The following is a 16,993-nucleotide window of genomic DNA, read 5'->3' as shown; positions in this document are numbered from 1 at the left end:
TCACCGGGGTCCCAGCGCTGGCATGTGTTTACCTGTGTTACCTGCCTCAAACATCAGGACCAACTTAACAAACCTTCACTGCTTCACCCGGTCCAAGCGCTGGCATGTGTTTACCTGTGTTACCTGGCTCAAACATCAGGACCAACATAACAAACCTTCACTGCTTCACCCGGTCCAAGCGTGGCATGTGTTTACCTGTGTTACCTGGCTCAAACATCAGGACCAACATAACAAACCTTCACTGCTTCACCCGGTCCAAGCGCTGGCATGTGTTTACCTGTGTTACCTGCCTCAAACATCAGGACCAACTTAACAAACCTTCACTACTTCGCCCGGTCCAAGCGCTGGCATGTGTTTACCTGTGTTACCTGCCTCAAACATCAGGACCAACTTAACAAACCTTCACTGCTTCACCCGGTCCAAGCGCTGGCATGTGTTTACCTGTGTTACCTGGCTCAAACATCAGGACCAACTTAACAAACCTTCACTGCTTCGCCCGGTCCAAGCGCTGGCATGTGTTTACCTGTGTTACCTGCCTCAAACATCAGGACCAACTTAACAAACCTTCATTACTTCACCCGGTCCAAGCGCTGGCATGTGTTTACCTGTGTTACCTGGCTCAAACATCAGGACCAACTTAACAAACCTTCATTACTTCACCCGGTCCAAGCGCTGGCATGTGTTTACCTGTGTTACCTGCCTCAAACATCAGGACCAACTTAACAAACCTTCATTACTTCACCCGGTCCAAGCGCTGGCATGTGTTTACCTGTGTTACCTGGCTCAAAGATGAAAGCCAGTTCACCTCTCTCGTCAACGGCCATACCACGTTGAAAACACCGCTTCGCGTCCGATCAGCTTAGTTAAGCGACGTTGGGTCTGGATAGTACTTGGATGGGTGACCGCCTGGGAACACCAGATGCTGTTGGCATCCATCTTTTTATTCAATTTCTTTAAAATTTTCACTTTGCGGTCCTGGTGACTCTTTTCTTTTCATATAGCTTTGGGCCTTTCGTTACGTATTCTTTTTTTTTCTTTTCCATTTAATTTTTAGCCTTTCGTTTTGCACCCCTCTTCTTTTCTTTTCATTTAGCTTTTAGCCTTTCTTTTGCATTCCCCTTTTCTTTTCATCAAGGTCTTAGCCTTTCGCTTTGCATCCCTCTTTTCGTTTTATTTAGCTTTTGGACTTTCGTTTTGCACCATTTCTTTTCATTAAACATTTCGTTTTCCGTCCCATTTTTTCTTTTCATTTAGCTCAGCCTTTCGTTTTGAAATTTGTGACGCTGTTTACGTAACTTTATTTATTTATTCATTTAATTTTACTTCAGCGGGGTCCCAGCGCTGGCACGTGTTTACCAGGGTTGGATCAAATACTGATTTTTTACAAGTCAAATACAAATGCAAATACTTTTGTTCGGGATTCCAAAAATACAAATACAAATACAATATACTTTTATTCCTGAATCTAAAAATACAAATATAAATACAAATACTTTTGTTCCTGAATCTAAAAATACGAATACAAATAGAAATACTTCTATTCCTGAATCTAAAAATACAAATACAAATAGAAATACTTCTATTCCTGAATCTAAAAATAAAAATAAAAATACAAATACTCCTATTCCAGATTTCAAAGATACAAATAAAAATGCTCCTGAAATTATACAAAAAATTTAGAGATACTTTTTTTCACAAGTTTACACTTCACATCATAATTGCATTTTATCATCATTAATGCCCGGAAGGTTTCCAGGCCGAGTTTTGCTCGCTTAGGAGTGTAAAAATTGCCGGCCTTACTAAACACCCTCTCAGATGGTGCCGGTAACCAACAGGTTCTTGCCTACCACAAGCTCAAAGGGTCAACGGAGCGGAGATGAGTAACTACCGCAGCCACACACAGCTATTTTTTTTTACAGCAAAGGAGACAGCACAAGGGCACACAATAAGGAAACAACAATAAAAAAAAGCCCGCTACTCGCTTTTCCTGTAAAGAATCCGAAGAGGTGGCCGAAAGAGCAGTCAACTACGTGAGAATATAGCGTGAGAAGAATAGCGTATGCACCGCCTTTAACTTTACCTTCAGTTTTCTTCCTTTGGTGTCATGGCTAAGTGCAATGGTTAACACATATACTCTCTCTCTCTCTCTCTCTCTCTCTCTCTCTCTCTCTCTCTCTCTCTCTCTCTCTCTCTCTCTCTCTCCCCCCCAGGGTCTTGCAGCGCTTGGAGACCTGCAGGTTTTTTTCAAGGACACACACACACACACACACACACACACACACACAATCAGGACTGAAACGCGTATTCCCACTCTTTCCTCACCCCTGCTATTCTCTCTCTCTCTCTCTCTCTCTCTCTCTCTCTCTCTCTCTCTGTAAAGTACGTAACAATAGAGAGCGGAGAATGAGTTTTAAACGCTCGACAAAGTTTAAGAAATGTGCCGTAAGGTTGTGACGGGAACTGAAGTGCTAAAAGGTGCCGCCTCGCTAGCTACTGCGTACTACTTGCTGCTATACTGTTATCATCATTATTGAGCACCGTGAATGGGCTATACCCGGAAGAGTACAAATATCAGTAGTTATACAAAGTCTCTAACTCTGCCACATCCAAGACACAGATAATCAAAAGGATAAAGATTGGGGAGCAGCGACGTAGCGATCTTTTTTTTTCTGTATCCTCTTATTTTGGCCCTTGAGCTTTCTGTCTTCTGTGTTGAAAAAAAAAAAAAAGAAAAAAAAAAGAAAACTGCCAAGTCTTTACCTCATCGATTTCCATTTTTTTTTAGCAAACTCTATCATTGTTAGCTACCATTTATTATTTTATTTTTTTTACTTGACGCTTTTCTTCGTTTTATTTTTTGGCTGCAGAGGGGGAAGGGGGGAAAACTATTATAATCCAAATTCTTCCTATTGCTCTGTCCTACCTCCCCCCTCCCTCCCTCCCTCCCTCCCTCTTCTTGCCTCTCTGCCCCCGTCCTTCCCTTCCAGCTCAAGGTCGGACCGGAACGAGGGACTACACAATGAAAAAAAAATTGTGGCAGGAAAACGTGTAGGTAGAACTACCATGACTGATGACGGACTAGATAAGTAAACAAATAAATAAGAGGAACAAATAAGATAAACAAATAAAAGATACAGAGATAGAACTTATTTTTATTTTATATTAAGGACTACACAATGAAAAAAAATTGTGGCAGGAAAACGTGTAGGTAGAACTACCATGACTGATGACGGACTAGATAAGTAAACAAATAAATAAGATGAACAAATAAGATAAACAAATAAAAGATATAGAGATAGAACTTATTTTTATTTATGCGGATTTGTTATTTCTTTATCTACTTTTGCCCTTGAGCTGCTTCCTTAACTGCTAAAAGAAAAAAAAAGAGGGATAGGTAAACATAATGATAGATAGCCATGCAGATAAATATATAAAGAGTCAAAGACATGTTCGATCGTTAGATGATTTGATAGTTAGTTAGTTAATAGGTAGTCCAATAGTACCCTTGTATAGTACCCTTAGTTAGATAGGTAGTTTAATAGTTAGACAGTTTGAATTAGTTAGTTAGTTCGTTAATTTTACTGTATTCTGTATTTGTTTATTTATTTATTTATTTGGATTATTTTTTTGTTTTTGTTTTATTTTATTTTGGTGTTTTTCTTTTTCTTTTTGTTTCTTTTTCCTTTTCTTTTCTTTATCTTTTTCTTTGTTTTCTTGCTGTTGTTTTTCTTTTTTGATGTTCTTTTATTTCATATCATCCTCTTGTTGATGTTGCTTGGTCTGGGTGAGCCGCTTTCCTCCCAGAAGAGACCCACCCATAATTTTGGTGATGTTAGTTAGGGGCCGAAAGGTGGATGATGTTTCTTATATTTTTCTTCTCTTGATGTGTTTTTCTTCTTGTTTTAGTTTTCCGAAGTTTTTTACAGTTCTTTTTCTTCTTATTTCTTTTCTTCGTGTTTTTTAATGTTCTTTTATTTCACATCATCCTCTTGTTGATGTTCTTCGTTGGTCTGGGTGAGCCGCTTTCTTCCCAGAAGAGACCCACCCATAATTTTGGTGATGTTAGTTTTGGGCCGAATGGTGGATGATGTTTCTTTGTATGTTACTTTTCTTGATGTTGTTCTGTTATTGCTGTTACTTTTCTTTTGCGATGTTTTTTTGCTCTTTTTTCCCCTATTTTTTGGTGTTCTTTTCTATATCATCCCTCTTTGATGTTCTTTGGTCTGGGTGAGCCTCTTTCTCCCCAGAAAAGACCCACCCATAATTTTGGTGATGTTAGTTTGGGGCCGAATGGTGGATGATGTGTCTTTGTATGTTACTTTTCTTGATGTTGTTCTGTTATTGTTGTTACTTTTCTTTTGCGATGTTTTTTCTCTTTTTCCCATTTTTTTGGTGTTCCTTTCTATATCATCCCTTTTTGATGTTCTTTGGTCTGGATGAGCCTCTTTCTCCCCAGAAAAGACTCATCCATAATTTTGGAGATGCTAGGGCCTGAAGGTGGATGATCTGTGTTTTTTATTTTATTTTCTTGATGTTTTGTTACTATATTTTCCTTTTCTGGTGTTCCTTTTATTTTCCTTTTCTTTGGTGTTCCATCACGTGGATTGTCTACGACATCTAACGAGCACCACAAGCCCAGTTTATTGTTCGAGTTTGCTCTCCTAGGCAGACTGCCTACCACGGCTGACGAGCTCCACCTGCCCGGGTTTATTGTTCGGAGTTTGCTCTCCTAGGCAGACTGCCTACCACGGCTGACGAGCTCCACCTGCCCGGGTTTATTGTTCGGAGTTTGCTCTCCTAGGCAGACTGCCTACCACGGCTGACGAGCTCCACCTGCCCGGGTTTATTGTTCAGTTTGCTCTCCTAGGCAGACTGCCTACCACGGCTGACGAGCTCCACCTGCCCGGGTTTATTGTTCGAGTTTGCTCTCCTAGGCAGACTGCCTACCACGGCTGACGAGCTCAACCTGCCCGGGTTTATTGTTCGAGTTTGCTCTCCTAGGCAGACTGCCTACCACGGCTGACGAGCTCCACCTGCCCGGGTTTATTGTTCGGAGTTTGCTCTCCTAGGCAGACTGCCTACCACGGCTGACGAGCTCCACCTGCCCGGGTTTATTGTTCGGAGTTTGCTCTCCTAGGCAGACTGCCTACCACGGCTGACGAGCTCCACCTGCCCGGGTTTATTGTTCGGAGTTTGCTCTCCTAGGTGAATTGCCTACCACGGCTAACGAACCTCACCTGCCCGGGTTTGTAATCGGAGTTTGCTCTCCTAGGTGAACTGCTTTCGCTAACGACCTCCACCAGCCCGGGTTTATAATCGGAGTTTGCTCTCCTAGATGAATTGCTTTCGCTAACGACCTCCACCTGCCCGGGTTTGTAATCGGAGTTTGCTCTCTTAGGTGAACTGCTCACGCTAACGACCTCCACCTGCCCGGTTTTGTAATCGGAGTTTTCTCTCCTAGATGAACTGCTTTCGCTAACGACCTCCACCTGCCCGGGTTTATTGTTCGGAGTTTGCTCTCCTAGGTGTATTACCTATGACGGCTCACGAGCCCAACCTGCCCGGGTTTATTGTTCGGAGTTTGCTCTCCTAGGTGTATTACCTATGACGGCTCACGAGCCCAACCTGCCCGGGTTTATTGTTCGGAGTTTGCTCTCCTAGGTGTATTACCTATGACGGCTCACGAGCCCAACCTGCCCGGGTTTATTGTTCGGAGTTTGCTCTCCTAGGTGAATTGCCTTCCACGGCTAACGAACCTCACCTGCCCGGGTTTGTTGTTCGGAGTTTGCTCTCCTAGGCAGATTGCCTACCACGGCTAACGAGCCCCACCTGCCCGGCGTTGTAGCCGAAAGATCTCCGGCACCTCCGTCGGGGTCCCGATGGACGCCGAGGTGCCCTGCCGGGAGCCCTCCAGTCCTGCCATGCTCGCCTGGGAGACCTTGGGCTCGCTGGCGCTCCACCGCCCCGCCGATTCGAATAGGGCGGATGCAAGAACTCGCTTCTTAAAACTACCAGACTGGATTATAAAATTAATCATAAATGCCGTGAAGGCGCCGGTCACCGCGTTTATCGGTTCTTGGATGAAGGACCGATGGGCCTCGGGGACGCGCACAAGCATCATAAGGAATCCTCGCCGCGGCTTCCGGCGAAGATTCCTTTTCCCTTTCTTTCTTACTTCCAATTTTTCTTTTTGATTATATTTTCTTTCTCTGATTGACTGATTGATTGATTTTACATAGTAAGAATTGGTTCACCAATTAACGTCTTTCAGGTACATTGCATTCACACACCTGCTGAGGGAGAGCACCAGTGAGCGTGTTGACTCACGAGGACGGCCCACTAAAGTTTCCTAACATTTGTATTGGGCTGCCGCTTCTCTTTAGTCGTCCGTTCCTCTACAGCAAGAAAACAAAGAAAAAGATAAAGAAAAGAAAAGGAAAAAAAAGAAAAAGAAAAAGAAAAACACCAAAACAAAATAAAACAAAAACAAAAAAATAATCCAAATAAATAAATAAATAAACAAATACAGAATACAGTAAAATTAACGAACTAACTAACTAATTCAAACTGTCTAACTATTAAACTACCTATCTAACTAAGGATACTATACAAGGGTACTATTGGACTACCTATTAACTAACTAACTATCAAATCATCTAACGATCGAGCATGTCTTTGACTCTTTATCTATTTATCTGCATGGCTATCTGTCATTATGTTTATCTATCCATCTTTTTTTTTCTTTTTGCAGTTAAGGAAGCAGCTCAAGGGCAAAAGTAGATAAAGAAACAAAAAATCCGCATAAATAAAAATAAGTTCTATATCTGTATCTTTTATTTGTTTATCTTGTTTGTTCCTCTTATTTATATGTTTACTTATCTAGTCCGTCATCAGTCATGGTCAGTTCTACCTACACGTTTTCCTGCCACAATTTTTTTTCATTGTGTAGTCCTTAATATAAAATAAAAATAAGTTCTATCTCTGTATCTTTTATTTGTTTATCTTATTTGTTCATCTTATTTATTTGTTTACTTATCTAGTCCGTCATCAGTCATGGTCAGTTCTACCTACACGTTTTCCTGCCACAAATTTGTTTTCATTGTGTAGTCCTTCGTTCCGGTCCGACCTTGAGCTGGAAGGGAAGGACGGGGGCAGGGAGGCAAGAAGAGGGAGGGAGGGAGGGGGGAGGTAGGACAGAGTAATAGGAAGAATTTGGATTATAATGGTTCCCCCCCTTCCCCCTCTGCAGCCAAAAAATAAAACGAAGAAAAGCGTCAAGTAAAAAAAATAATAATAAATGGTAGCTAACAATGATAAAGAGTTTGCTAAAAAAAAATGGAAATCGATGAGGTAAAGACTTGGCAGTTTTTTTTTTTTTTTTTTTTTTTCAACTCAAGACAGAAAGCTCAAGGGCCAAAATAAGAGGATACAGAAAAAAAAAAAGATCGCTACGTCGCTGCTCCCCAATCTTTATCCTTTTGATTATCTGTGTCTTGGATGTGGCAGAGTAAGAGACTTTGTATAACTACTGATATTTGTACTCTTCCGGGTATAGCCCATTCACGGTGCTCAATAATGATGATAACAGTATAGCAGCAAGTAGTACGCAGTAGCTAGCGAGGCGGCACCTTTTAGCACTTCAGTTTCCGTCACAACCTTACGGCACATTTCTTAAACTTCGTCGAGCGTTTAAAACTCATTCTCCGCTCTCTATTGTTACGTACTTTACAGAGAGAGAGAGAGAGAGAGAGAGAGAGAGAGAGAGAGAGAATAGTAGGGGTGAGGAAAGAGTGGGAATACGCGTTTCAGTCCTGATTAAGTGTGTGTGTGTGTGTGTGTGTGTGTGTGTGTGTGTGTCCTTGAAAGAAACCTGAACCTTTTTTTTTTCAGTCAAGTTCAGCCTTAACACAGAGGCGGCCATTTCGATGACTACGCAGAAGACGTTGAAGAAAAAAAAAAAAAAAGAACCAAAACAGAGAATAACTGACGACCAGTTTCAGTGATCACTTGACTCGGGTCTCCAAGCGCTGCAAGACCTTGGCGGAGAGAGAGAGAGAGAGAGAGAGAGAGAGAGAGAGAGAGTATATGTGTGTTAACCATTGCACTTAGCCATGACACTAAAGGAAGAAAACTGAAGGTAAAGTTAAAGGCGGTGCATACGCTATTCTTCTTACGCTATATTCTCACGTAGTTGACTGCTCCTTCGGCCACCTCTTCGGATTCTTTACAGGAGAAGCGAGTAGCGGGCTTTTTTTATTGTTGTTTCCTTTTTGTGTGCCCTTGTGCTGTCTCCTTTGCTGTAAAAAAAAAATAGCTGTGTGGCTGCGGTAGGTACTCATCTCCGTTCCGTTGACCCTTTGAGCTTGTGGTGGGCAAGAACCTGTTGGTTACCGGCACCATCTGAGAGGGTGTTTAGTAAGGCCGGCAATTTTTACACTCCTAAGCGAGCAAAACTCGGCCTGGAAACCTTCCGGGCATTAATGATGATAAAATGCAATTATGATGTGAAATGTAAACTTGTGAAAAAAGTATTTATATTTTTTGTATAATTTCAGGAGTATTTTTATTTGTATCTTTGAAATCTGGAATAGGAGTATTTGTATTTGTATTTGTATTTTTAGATTCAGGAATAAAAGTATTTGTATTTGTATTTCTATTTTTAGATTCAGGAATAAAAGTATTTGTATTTGTATATGTTTTTTTTAATTCAGGAATAAAAGTATTTGTATTTGTATTTGTATTTTTGGAATCCCGAACAAAAGTATTTGTATTTGTATTTGACTTATAAGAAATCAGTATTTGATCCAACCCTGGTAATGGGTTGCGTGTTCCTACACTAAGTACGCTACACTTGGTGATGTTAAAATTCATCTGCCATTTCTCTGACCAAGCTGACAGTTTGTTGAGATCCTCCTGCAGTGCTCTAGCATCCTCCCCTGCCCTAATAGTGCGTCCTATTTTGGTGTCATCTGCAAATTTACCTATCTCACTAGTTTTCCCATTGTCTCTGTCATCGATGTAGATAATGAATCAAAGCGGGCCTAAAACTGAACCTTGAGGAACCCCACTGGTATCATTACCCCATTCGGATTTCTTACCGTTAATGTTAACCCTCTGTTTCCCGTTGCTAATCCACGCCTTAATCCAATCAAATACCTTCCCTCTTATCCCATGAGCCCTGACTTTATTCAACAGTCTCTGGTGAGGTGCCTTATCGAAGGCCTTACTAAAATCAAGATAAACTACATCATAGCTCTCATCATTGTCAGCTGCCTCGTATACTCTATTGTAAAAGGATATAAGATTAGTGAGGCACGACTTACCTTTAATAAACCCATGCTGTGAGTCGTGAATTAAATTATGCCTGTCAATATGGTCCCTAATACTATCGGCTATTATTGACTCAAGCATTTTACCTATAACTGACGTCAAACTAATCGGCCTATAGTTCTCCATAGAAGATTTCTCACCCTTCTTAAATATTGGAATAACGTGTGCCTGCCTCCATGAAACAGGCACCACCCCTGTGTCTAGCGACTTCCTAAATACTTCTGTTAACTGCCCACTTATTTCAGTTTCACATTCCTTTATTACCCTGGGGAAAACTTCGTCTGGCCCTGGCGCCTTGGTGACAAAAGTATATGTATTTGTATTTGACTTATAAAAAATCAGTATTTGATCCAACCCTGGTTGGGATCCCTCTTTTTATTTAATTTCTTTTAACTTTTCACTTTGCGCTCCTGGTGACTCTTTTCTTTTCATATAGCTTTCGGCCTTTCGTTATGTATTCTTTTTTTTTCTTTTCCATTTAATTTTTAGCCTTTCGTTTTGCACCCCTCTTCTTTTCTTTTCCTTTAGCTTTTAGCCTTTCTTTTGCATTCCTCTTTTCTTTTCATCAAGGTCTTAGCCTTTCGCTCTGCATCCCTCTTTTCGTTTTATTTAGCTTTTGGACTTTCGTTTTGCACCATTTCTTTTCATTAAGCATTTCGTTTTCCGTCCCTTATTTTTTTTTTCTTTTCATTTAGCTGAGCCTTTCGTTTCGAAAATTTTGACGCTGGTTACGTAACTTTATTTATTTATTAATTACTTTATTTATTTTGACTTCACCGGGGTCCCAGCGCTGGCATGTGTTTACCTGTGTTACCTGGCTCAAACATAAGGAGCAACTTAACAAACCTTCACTACTTCACCCGGTCCAAGCGCTGGCGTTTACCTGTGTGACCTGGCTCAAACATCAGGACCAACTTAACAAACCTTCACTACTTCGCCCGGTCCAAGCGCTGGCATGTGTTTACCTGTGTGACCTGGCTCAAACATCAGGACCAACTTAACAAACCTTCACTACTTCGCCCGGTCCAAGCGCTGGCATGTGTTTACCTGTGTTACCTGCCTCAAAGATGAAAGCCAGTTCAGTTTTCTCGTCAACGGCCACACCACGTTGAAAACACCGCTTCTCGTCCGATCAGCGAAGTTAAGCGACGTTGGGTCTGGATAGTACTTGGATGGGTGACCGCCTGGGAACACCAGATGCTGTTGGCGTCCCTCATTTTATATAATTTCTCTTAGCTTTTCACTTTTCGCTCCTGGTGACTCTTTTCTTTTCATATAGCTCTCGGCCTTTCGTTATGTTTAATATATTTTTTTCTTTTCCAATTAATTTTAAGCCTTTCGTTTTGCACCCCTCTTCTTTTCTTTTCATTTAGCTTTTAGCCTTTCTTTTGCATTCCTCTTTTCTTTTCATCTAGGTCTTAGCCTTTCGCTTTGCATCCCTCTTTTCGTTTTCTTTAGCTTTTGGACTTTCGTTTTTCACCATTTCTTTTCATTAAGCATTTCGTTTTCCGTCCCTTATTTTTTTTTTCTTTTCATTTAGCTGAGCCTTTCGTTTCGAAAATTTTGACGCTGGCTACGTAACTTTATTTATTTATTAATTACTTTATTTATTTTTACTTCACCGGGGTCCCAGCGCGGGCATGTGTTTACCTGTGTTACCTGGCTCAAACATAAGGAGCAACTTAACAAACCTTCACTACTTCACCCGGTCCAAGCGCTGGCGTTTACCTGTGTGACCTGGCTCAAACATCAGGACCAACTTAACAAACCTTCACTACTTCGCCCGGTCCAAGCGCTGGCATGTGTTTACCTGTGTTACCTGCCTCAAACATCAGGACCAACTTAACAAACCTTCACTGCTTCACCCGGTCCAAGCGCTGGCATGTGTTTACCTGTGTTACCTGCCTCAAACATCAGGACCAACATAACAAACCTTCACTACTTCACCCGGTCCAAGCGCTGGCGTTTACCTGTGTCACCTGGCTCAAACATCAGGACCAACTTAACAAACCTTCACTACTTCACCCGGTCCAAGCGCTGGCATGTGTTTACCTGTGTTACCTGCCTCAAAGATGAAAGCCAGTTCACCTTTCTCGTCAACGGCCACACCACGTTGAAAACACCGCTTCTCGTCCGATCAGCGAAGTTAAGCGACGTTGGGTCTGGATAGTACTTGGATGGGTGACCGCCTGGGAACACCAGATGCTGTTGGCATCCCTCTTTTTATTTGATTTCTCTTAACTTTTCACTTTGCGGTCCTGGTGACTCTTTTCTTTTCATATAGCTTTGGGCCTTTCGTTACGTATTCTTTTTTTTTCTTTTCCAATTAATTTTAAGCCTTTCGTTTTGCACCCCTCTTCTTTTCTTTTCATTTAGCTTTTAGCCTTTCTTTTGCATTCCTCTTTTCTTTTCATCAAGGTCTTAGCCTTTCGCTTTGCATCCCTCTTTTCGTTTTCTTTAGCTTTTGGACTTTCGTTTTGCACCATTTCTTTTCATTAAACATTTCGTTTTCCGTCCCATTTTTTCTTTTCATTTAGCTCAGCCTTTCGTTTTGAAATTTTTGACGCTGTTTACGTAACTTTATTTATTCATTTATTTTTACTTCAGCGGGGTCCCAGCGCTGGCACGTGTTTACCTGGGTTGGATCAAATACTGATTTTTTACAAGTCAAATACAAATACAAATACTTTTGTTCGGGATTCCAAAAATACAAATACAAATACAAATACTTTTATTCCTGAATCTAAAAATACGAATACAAATAGAAATACTTCTATTCCTGAATCTAAAAATACAAATGCAAATAGAAATACTTCTATTCCTGAATCTAAAAATAAAAATAAAAATACAAATACTCCTATTCCAGATTTCAAAGATACAAATAAAAATGCTCCTGAAATTATACAAAAAATTTAGAGATACTTTTTTTCACAAGTTTACACTTCACATCATAATTGCATTTTATCATCATTAATGCCCGGAAGGTTTCCAGGCCGAGTTTTGCTCGCTTAGGAGTGTAAAAATTGCCGGCCTTACTAAACACCCTCTCAGATGGTGCCGGTAACCAACAGGTTCTTGCCTACCACAAGCTCAAAGGGTCAACGGAGCGGAGATGAGTACCTACCGCAGCCACACACAGCTATTTTTTTTTACAGCAAAGGAGACAGCACAAGGGCACACAAAAAGGAAACAACAATAAAAAAAGCCCGCTACTCGCTTCCCCTGTAAAGAATCCGAAGAGGTGGCTGAAAGAGCAGTCAACTACGTGAGAATATAGCATAAGAAGAATAGCGTATGCACCGCCTTTAACTTTACCTTCAGTTTTCTTCCTTTGGTGTCATGGCTAAGTGCAATGGTTAACACACATATGCTCTCTCTCTCTCTCTCTCTCTCTCTCTCTCTCTCTCTCTCTCTCTCTCTCTCTCCGCCAAGGTCTTGCAGCGCTTGGAGACCCGAGTCTATTGATCACTGAAACTGGTCGTCAGTTATTCTCTGTTTTGGTTCTTTTTTTTTCTTCAACGTCTGCTGCGTAGTCATCGAAATGGCCGCCTCTGTGTTAAGGCTGAACTTGACTGAAAAAAAAAGGTTCAGGTTTCTTTCAAGGACACACACACACACACACACACACATACTTAATCAGGACTGAAACGCGTATTCCCACTCTTTCCTCACCCCTGCTATTCTCTCTCTCTCTCTCTCTCTCTCTCTCTCTCTCTCTCTCTCTGTAAAGTACGTAACAATAGAGAGCGGAGAATGAGTTTTAAACGCTCGACAAAGTTTAAGAAATGTGCCGTAAGGTTGTGACGGAAACTGAAGTGCTAAAAGGTGCCGCCTCGCTAGCTACTGCGTACTACTTGCTGCTATACTGTTATCATCATTATTGAGCACCGTGAATGGGCTATACCCGGAAGAGTATAAATATCAGTAGTTATACAAAGTCTCTAACTCTGCCACATCCAAGACACAGATAATCAAAAGGATAAAGATTGGGGAGCAGCGACGTAGCGATCTTTTTTTTTCTGTATCCTCTTATTTTGGCCCTTGAGCTTTCTGTCTTGTGTCGAAAAAAAAAAAAAAAGAAAGAAAAGAAAACTGCCAAGTCTTTACCTCATCGATTTCCATTTTTTTTTAGCAAACTCTTTATCATTGTTAGCTACCATTTATTATTTTATTTTTTTTACTTGACGCTTTTCTTCGTTTTATTTTTTGGCTGCAGAGGGGGAGGGGGGGGAACCATTATAATCCAAATTCTTCCTATTACTCTGTCCTGCCTCCCCCCTCCCTCCCTCTTCTTGCCTCCCTGCCCCCGTCCTTCCCTTCCAGCTCAAGGTCGGACCGGAAGGAAGGACTACACAATGAAAAAAAAATTGTGGCAGGAAAACGTGTAGGTAGAACTGACCATGGCTGATGACGGACTAGATAAGTAAACAAATAAATAAGATGAACAAATAAGATAAACAAATAAAAGATACAGAGATAGAACTTATTTTTATTTTATATTAAGGACTACACAATGAAAAAAAATTGTGGCAGGAAAACGTGTAGGTAGAACTGACCATGACTGATGACGGACTAGATAAGTAAACAAATAAATAAGAGGAACAAATAAGATAAACAAATAAAAGATATAGAGATAGAACTTATTTTTATTTATGCGGATTTGTTATTTCTTTATCTACTTTTGCCCTTGAGCTGCTTCCTTAACTGCTAAAAGAAAAAAAAAGAGGGATAGATAAACATAATGATAGATAGCCATGCAGATAAATATATAAAGAGTCAAAGACATGTTCGATCGTTAGATGATTTGATAGTTAGTTAGTTAATAGGTAGTCCAATAGTACCCTTGTATAGTATCCTTAGTTAGATAGGTAGTTTAATAGTTAGACAGTTTGAATTAGTTAGTTAGTTCGTTAATTTTACTGTATTCTGTATTTGTTTATTTATTTATTTATTTGGATTATTTTTTTGTTTTTGTTTTATTTTATTTTGGTGTTTTTCTTTTTCTTTTTGTTTCTTTTTCCTTTTCTTTTCTTTATCTTTTTCTTTGTTTTCTTGCTGTTGTTTTTCTTTTTTGATGTTCTGTTATTTCATATCATCCTCTTGTTGATGTTCCTTGGTCTGGGTGAGCCGCTTTCCTCCCAGAAGAGACCCACCCATAATTTTGGTGATGTTAGTTAGGGCGAATGGTGGATGATGTTTCTTTGTATGTTACTTTTCTTGATGTTGTTCTGTTATTGCTGTTACTTTTCTTTTGCGATGTTTTTTTGCTCTTTTTTCCCCTATTTTTTGGTGTTCTTTTCTATATCATCCCTCTTTGATGTTCTTTGGTCTGGGTGAGCCTCTTTCATCCCAGAACAGACCCACCCATAATTTTGGTGATGTTATTTTGGGGCCGAATGGTGGATGATGTGTCTTTGTATGTTACTTTTCTTGACGTTGTTCTGTTATTGTTGTTACTTTTCTTTTGCGATGTTTTTTTCTCTTTTTCCCATTTTTTTGGTGTTCCTTTCTATATCATCCCTTTTTGATGTTCTTTGGTCTGGATGAGCCTCTTTCTCCCCAGAAAAGACTCATCCATAATTTTGGAGATGTTAGGGCCTGAAGGTGGGGGAGCTGTGGTTTTTATTTTATTTTCTTGATGTTTTGTTACTATATTTTCCTTTTCTGGTGTTCCTTTTATGTTCCTTTTCTTTGGTGTTCCCATCACGTGGATTGTCTACGACATCTAACGAGCACCACAAGCCCCGGTTTATTGTTCGGAGTTTGCTCTCCTAGGCAGATTGCCTACCACGGCTGACGAGCTCCACCTGCCCAGTTTATTGTTCGGAGTTTGCTCTCCTAGGCAGACTGCCTACCACGGCTGACGAGCTCCACCTGCCCGGGTTTATTGTTCGGAGTTTGCTCTCCTAGGCAGACTGCCTACCACGGCTGACGAGCTCCACCTGCCCGGGTTTATTGTTCGGAGTTTGCTCTCCAGGCAGACTGCCTACCACGGCTGACGAGCTCCACCTGCCCGGGTTTATTGTTCGAGTTTGCTCTCCTAGGCAGACTGCCTACCACGGCTGACGAGCTCCACCTGCCCGGGTTTATTGTTCGAGTTTGCTCTCCTAGGCAGACTGCCTACCACGGCTGACGAGCTCCACCTGCCCGGGTTTATTGTTCGAGTTTGCTCTCCTAGGCAGACTGCCTACCACGGCTGACGAGCTCCACCTGCCCGGGTTTATTGTTCGGAGTTTGCTCTCCAGGCAGACTGCCTACCACGGCTGACGAGCTCCACCTGCCCAGGTTTATTGTTCGGAGTTTGCTCTCCTAGGCAGACTGCCTACCACGGCTGACGAGCTCCACCTGCCCGGGTTTATTGTTCGGAGTTTGCTCTAGGCAGACTGCCTACCACGGCTGACGAGCTCCACCTGCCCGGGTTTATTGTTCGGAGTTTGCTCTCCTAGGCAGACTGCCTACCACGGCTGACGAGCTCCACCTGCCCGGGTTTATTGTTCGGAGTTTGCTCTCCTAGGCAGACTGCCTACCACGGCTGACGAGCTCCACCTGCCCGGGTTTATTGTTCGGAGTTTGCTCTCCTAGGCAGACTGCCTACCACGGCTGACGAGCTCCACCTGCCCGGGTTTATTGTTCGGAGTTTGCTCTCCAGGTGAACTGCCTCACGGCTGACGAGCTCCACCTGCCCGGGTTTGTAATCGGAGTTTGCTCTGCTAGGTGAACTGCTCACGCTAACGACCTCCACCTGCCCGGTTTTGTAATCGGAGTTTGCTCTCCTAGATGAACTGCTTTCGCTAACGACCTCCACCTGCCCGGGTTTATTGTTCGGAGTTTGCTCTCCTAGGTGTATTACCTATGACGGCTCACGAGCCCAACCTGCCCGGGTTTATTGTTCGGAGTTTGCTCTCCTAGGTGTATTACCTATGACGGCTCACGAGCCCAACCTGCCCGGGTTTATTGTTCGGAGTTTGCTCTCCTAGGTGTATTACCTATGACGGCTCACGAGCCCAACCTGCCCGGGTTTATTGTTCGGAGTTTGATCTCCTAGGTGTATTGCCTACCTCGGCTAACGAGCCCCACCTGCCCAGGTTTATTGTTCGGAGTTTGCTCTCCTAGGTGAATTGCCTACCACGGCTAACGAACCTCACCTGCCCGGGTTTGTTGTTCGGAGTTTGCTCTCCTAGGCAGATTGCCTACCACGGCTAACGAGCCCCACCTGCCCGGCGTTGTAGCCGAAAGATCTCCGGCACCTCCGTTGGGGTCCCGATGGACGCCGAGGCGCCCTGCCGGGAGCCCTCCAGTCCTGCCATGCTCGCCAGGGAGACCTTGGGCTCGCTGGCGCTCCACCGCCCCGCCGATTCGAATAGGGCGGATGCAAGAACTCTTAAAACTACCAGACTGGATTATAAAATTAATCATAAATGCCGTGAAGGCGCCGGTCACCGCGTTTATCGGTTCTTGGATGAAGGACCGATGGGCCTCGGGGACGCGCACAAGCATCATAAGGAATCCTCGCCGCGGCTTCCGGCGCAGCATCCTTTTCCCTTTTCTTTCCTACTTCCAATTTTTCTTTTTGATTATATTTTCTTTCTCTGATTGACTGATTGATTGATTTTACATAGTAAGAATTGGTTCACCAATTAACGTCTTTCAGGTACATTGCATT

The 16,993-nt window shown here is 42.2% G+C and overlaps 3 long non-coding RNA genes and 3 other non-coding genes across 15 annotated transcripts; 4 read left to right on the top strand and 2 right to left on the bottom strand.

Moving 5' to 3' along the window:
• The first annotated feature begins 812 nt into the window (after positions 1-812).
• On the top strand, positions 813-931 carry LOC126983414 (5S ribosomal RNA). Its single transcript, XR_007735883.1, has one exon. It is a non-coding gene; the product is annotated as a 5S ribosomal RNA (ribosomal RNA).
• A 3,735-nt stretch (positions 932-4,666) lies between these two features.
• LOC126983189 (uncharacterized) lies at positions 4,667-16,197 on the bottom strand. Of its 2 annotated transcripts, XR_007735604.1 has the most exons (4): positions 16,073-16,197; positions 5,358-5,426; positions 5,034-5,294; positions 4,667-4,833 (listed from the first exon to the last, which is right to left on the bottom strand). It is a non-coding gene; the product is annotated as an uncharacterized LOC126983189 (long non-coding RNA). The 2 variants fall into 2 exon arrangements; XR_007735603.1 differs by having other exon boundaries at positions 5,034-5,426.
• On the top strand, positions 5,085-16,889 carry LOC126983188 (uncharacterized). Of its 8 annotated transcripts, XR_007735599.1 has the most exons (5): positions 5,139-5,272; positions 5,336-5,398; positions 5,462-5,729; positions 16,045-16,347; positions 16,416-16,889. It is a non-coding gene; the product is annotated as an uncharacterized LOC126983188 (long non-coding RNA). The 8 variants fall into 8 exon arrangements; XR_007735601.1 differs by lacking the exon at positions 5,336-5,398 and having other exon boundaries at positions 5,085-5,205; positions 16,416-16,887; XR_007735600.1 differs by lacking the exon at positions 5,336-5,398 and having other exon boundaries at positions 16,416-16,887.
• Positions 10,421-10,539, top strand: LOC126983408 (5S ribosomal RNA). The gene has a single exon (XR_007735877.1). It is a non-coding gene; the product is annotated as a 5S ribosomal RNA (ribosomal RNA).
• LOC126983423 (5S ribosomal RNA) lies at positions 11,426-11,544 on the top strand. Its single transcript, XR_007735886.1, has one exon. It is a non-coding gene; the product is annotated as a 5S ribosomal RNA (ribosomal RNA).
• Positions 14,950-15,575, bottom strand: LOC126983190 (uncharacterized). 2 transcript variants are annotated; one of them, XR_007735606.1, is made up of 2 exons: positions 15,541-15,575; positions 14,950-15,137 (listed from the first exon to the last, which is right to left on the bottom strand). It is a non-coding gene; the product is annotated as an uncharacterized LOC126983190 (long non-coding RNA). The 2 variants fall into 2 exon arrangements; XR_007735605.1 differs by lacking the exon at positions 15,541-15,575 and adding an exon at positions 15,273-15,307.
• Positions 16,890-16,993: the final 104 nt, after the last annotated feature.

This window comes from Eriocheir sinensis, chromosome 53 (assembly GCF_024679095.1).
Source record: "Eriocheir sinensis breed Jianghai 21 chromosome 53, ASM2467909v1, whole genome shotgun sequence".
Classification (NCBI taxonomy): Eukaryota; Metazoa; Arthropoda; class Malacostraca; order Decapoda; family Varunidae; genus Eriocheir; species Eriocheir sinensis.
The sequence above is the reverse complement of the archived record's forward strand: the minus strand, read 5'-3'. Positions and strand labels throughout refer to the sequence as shown.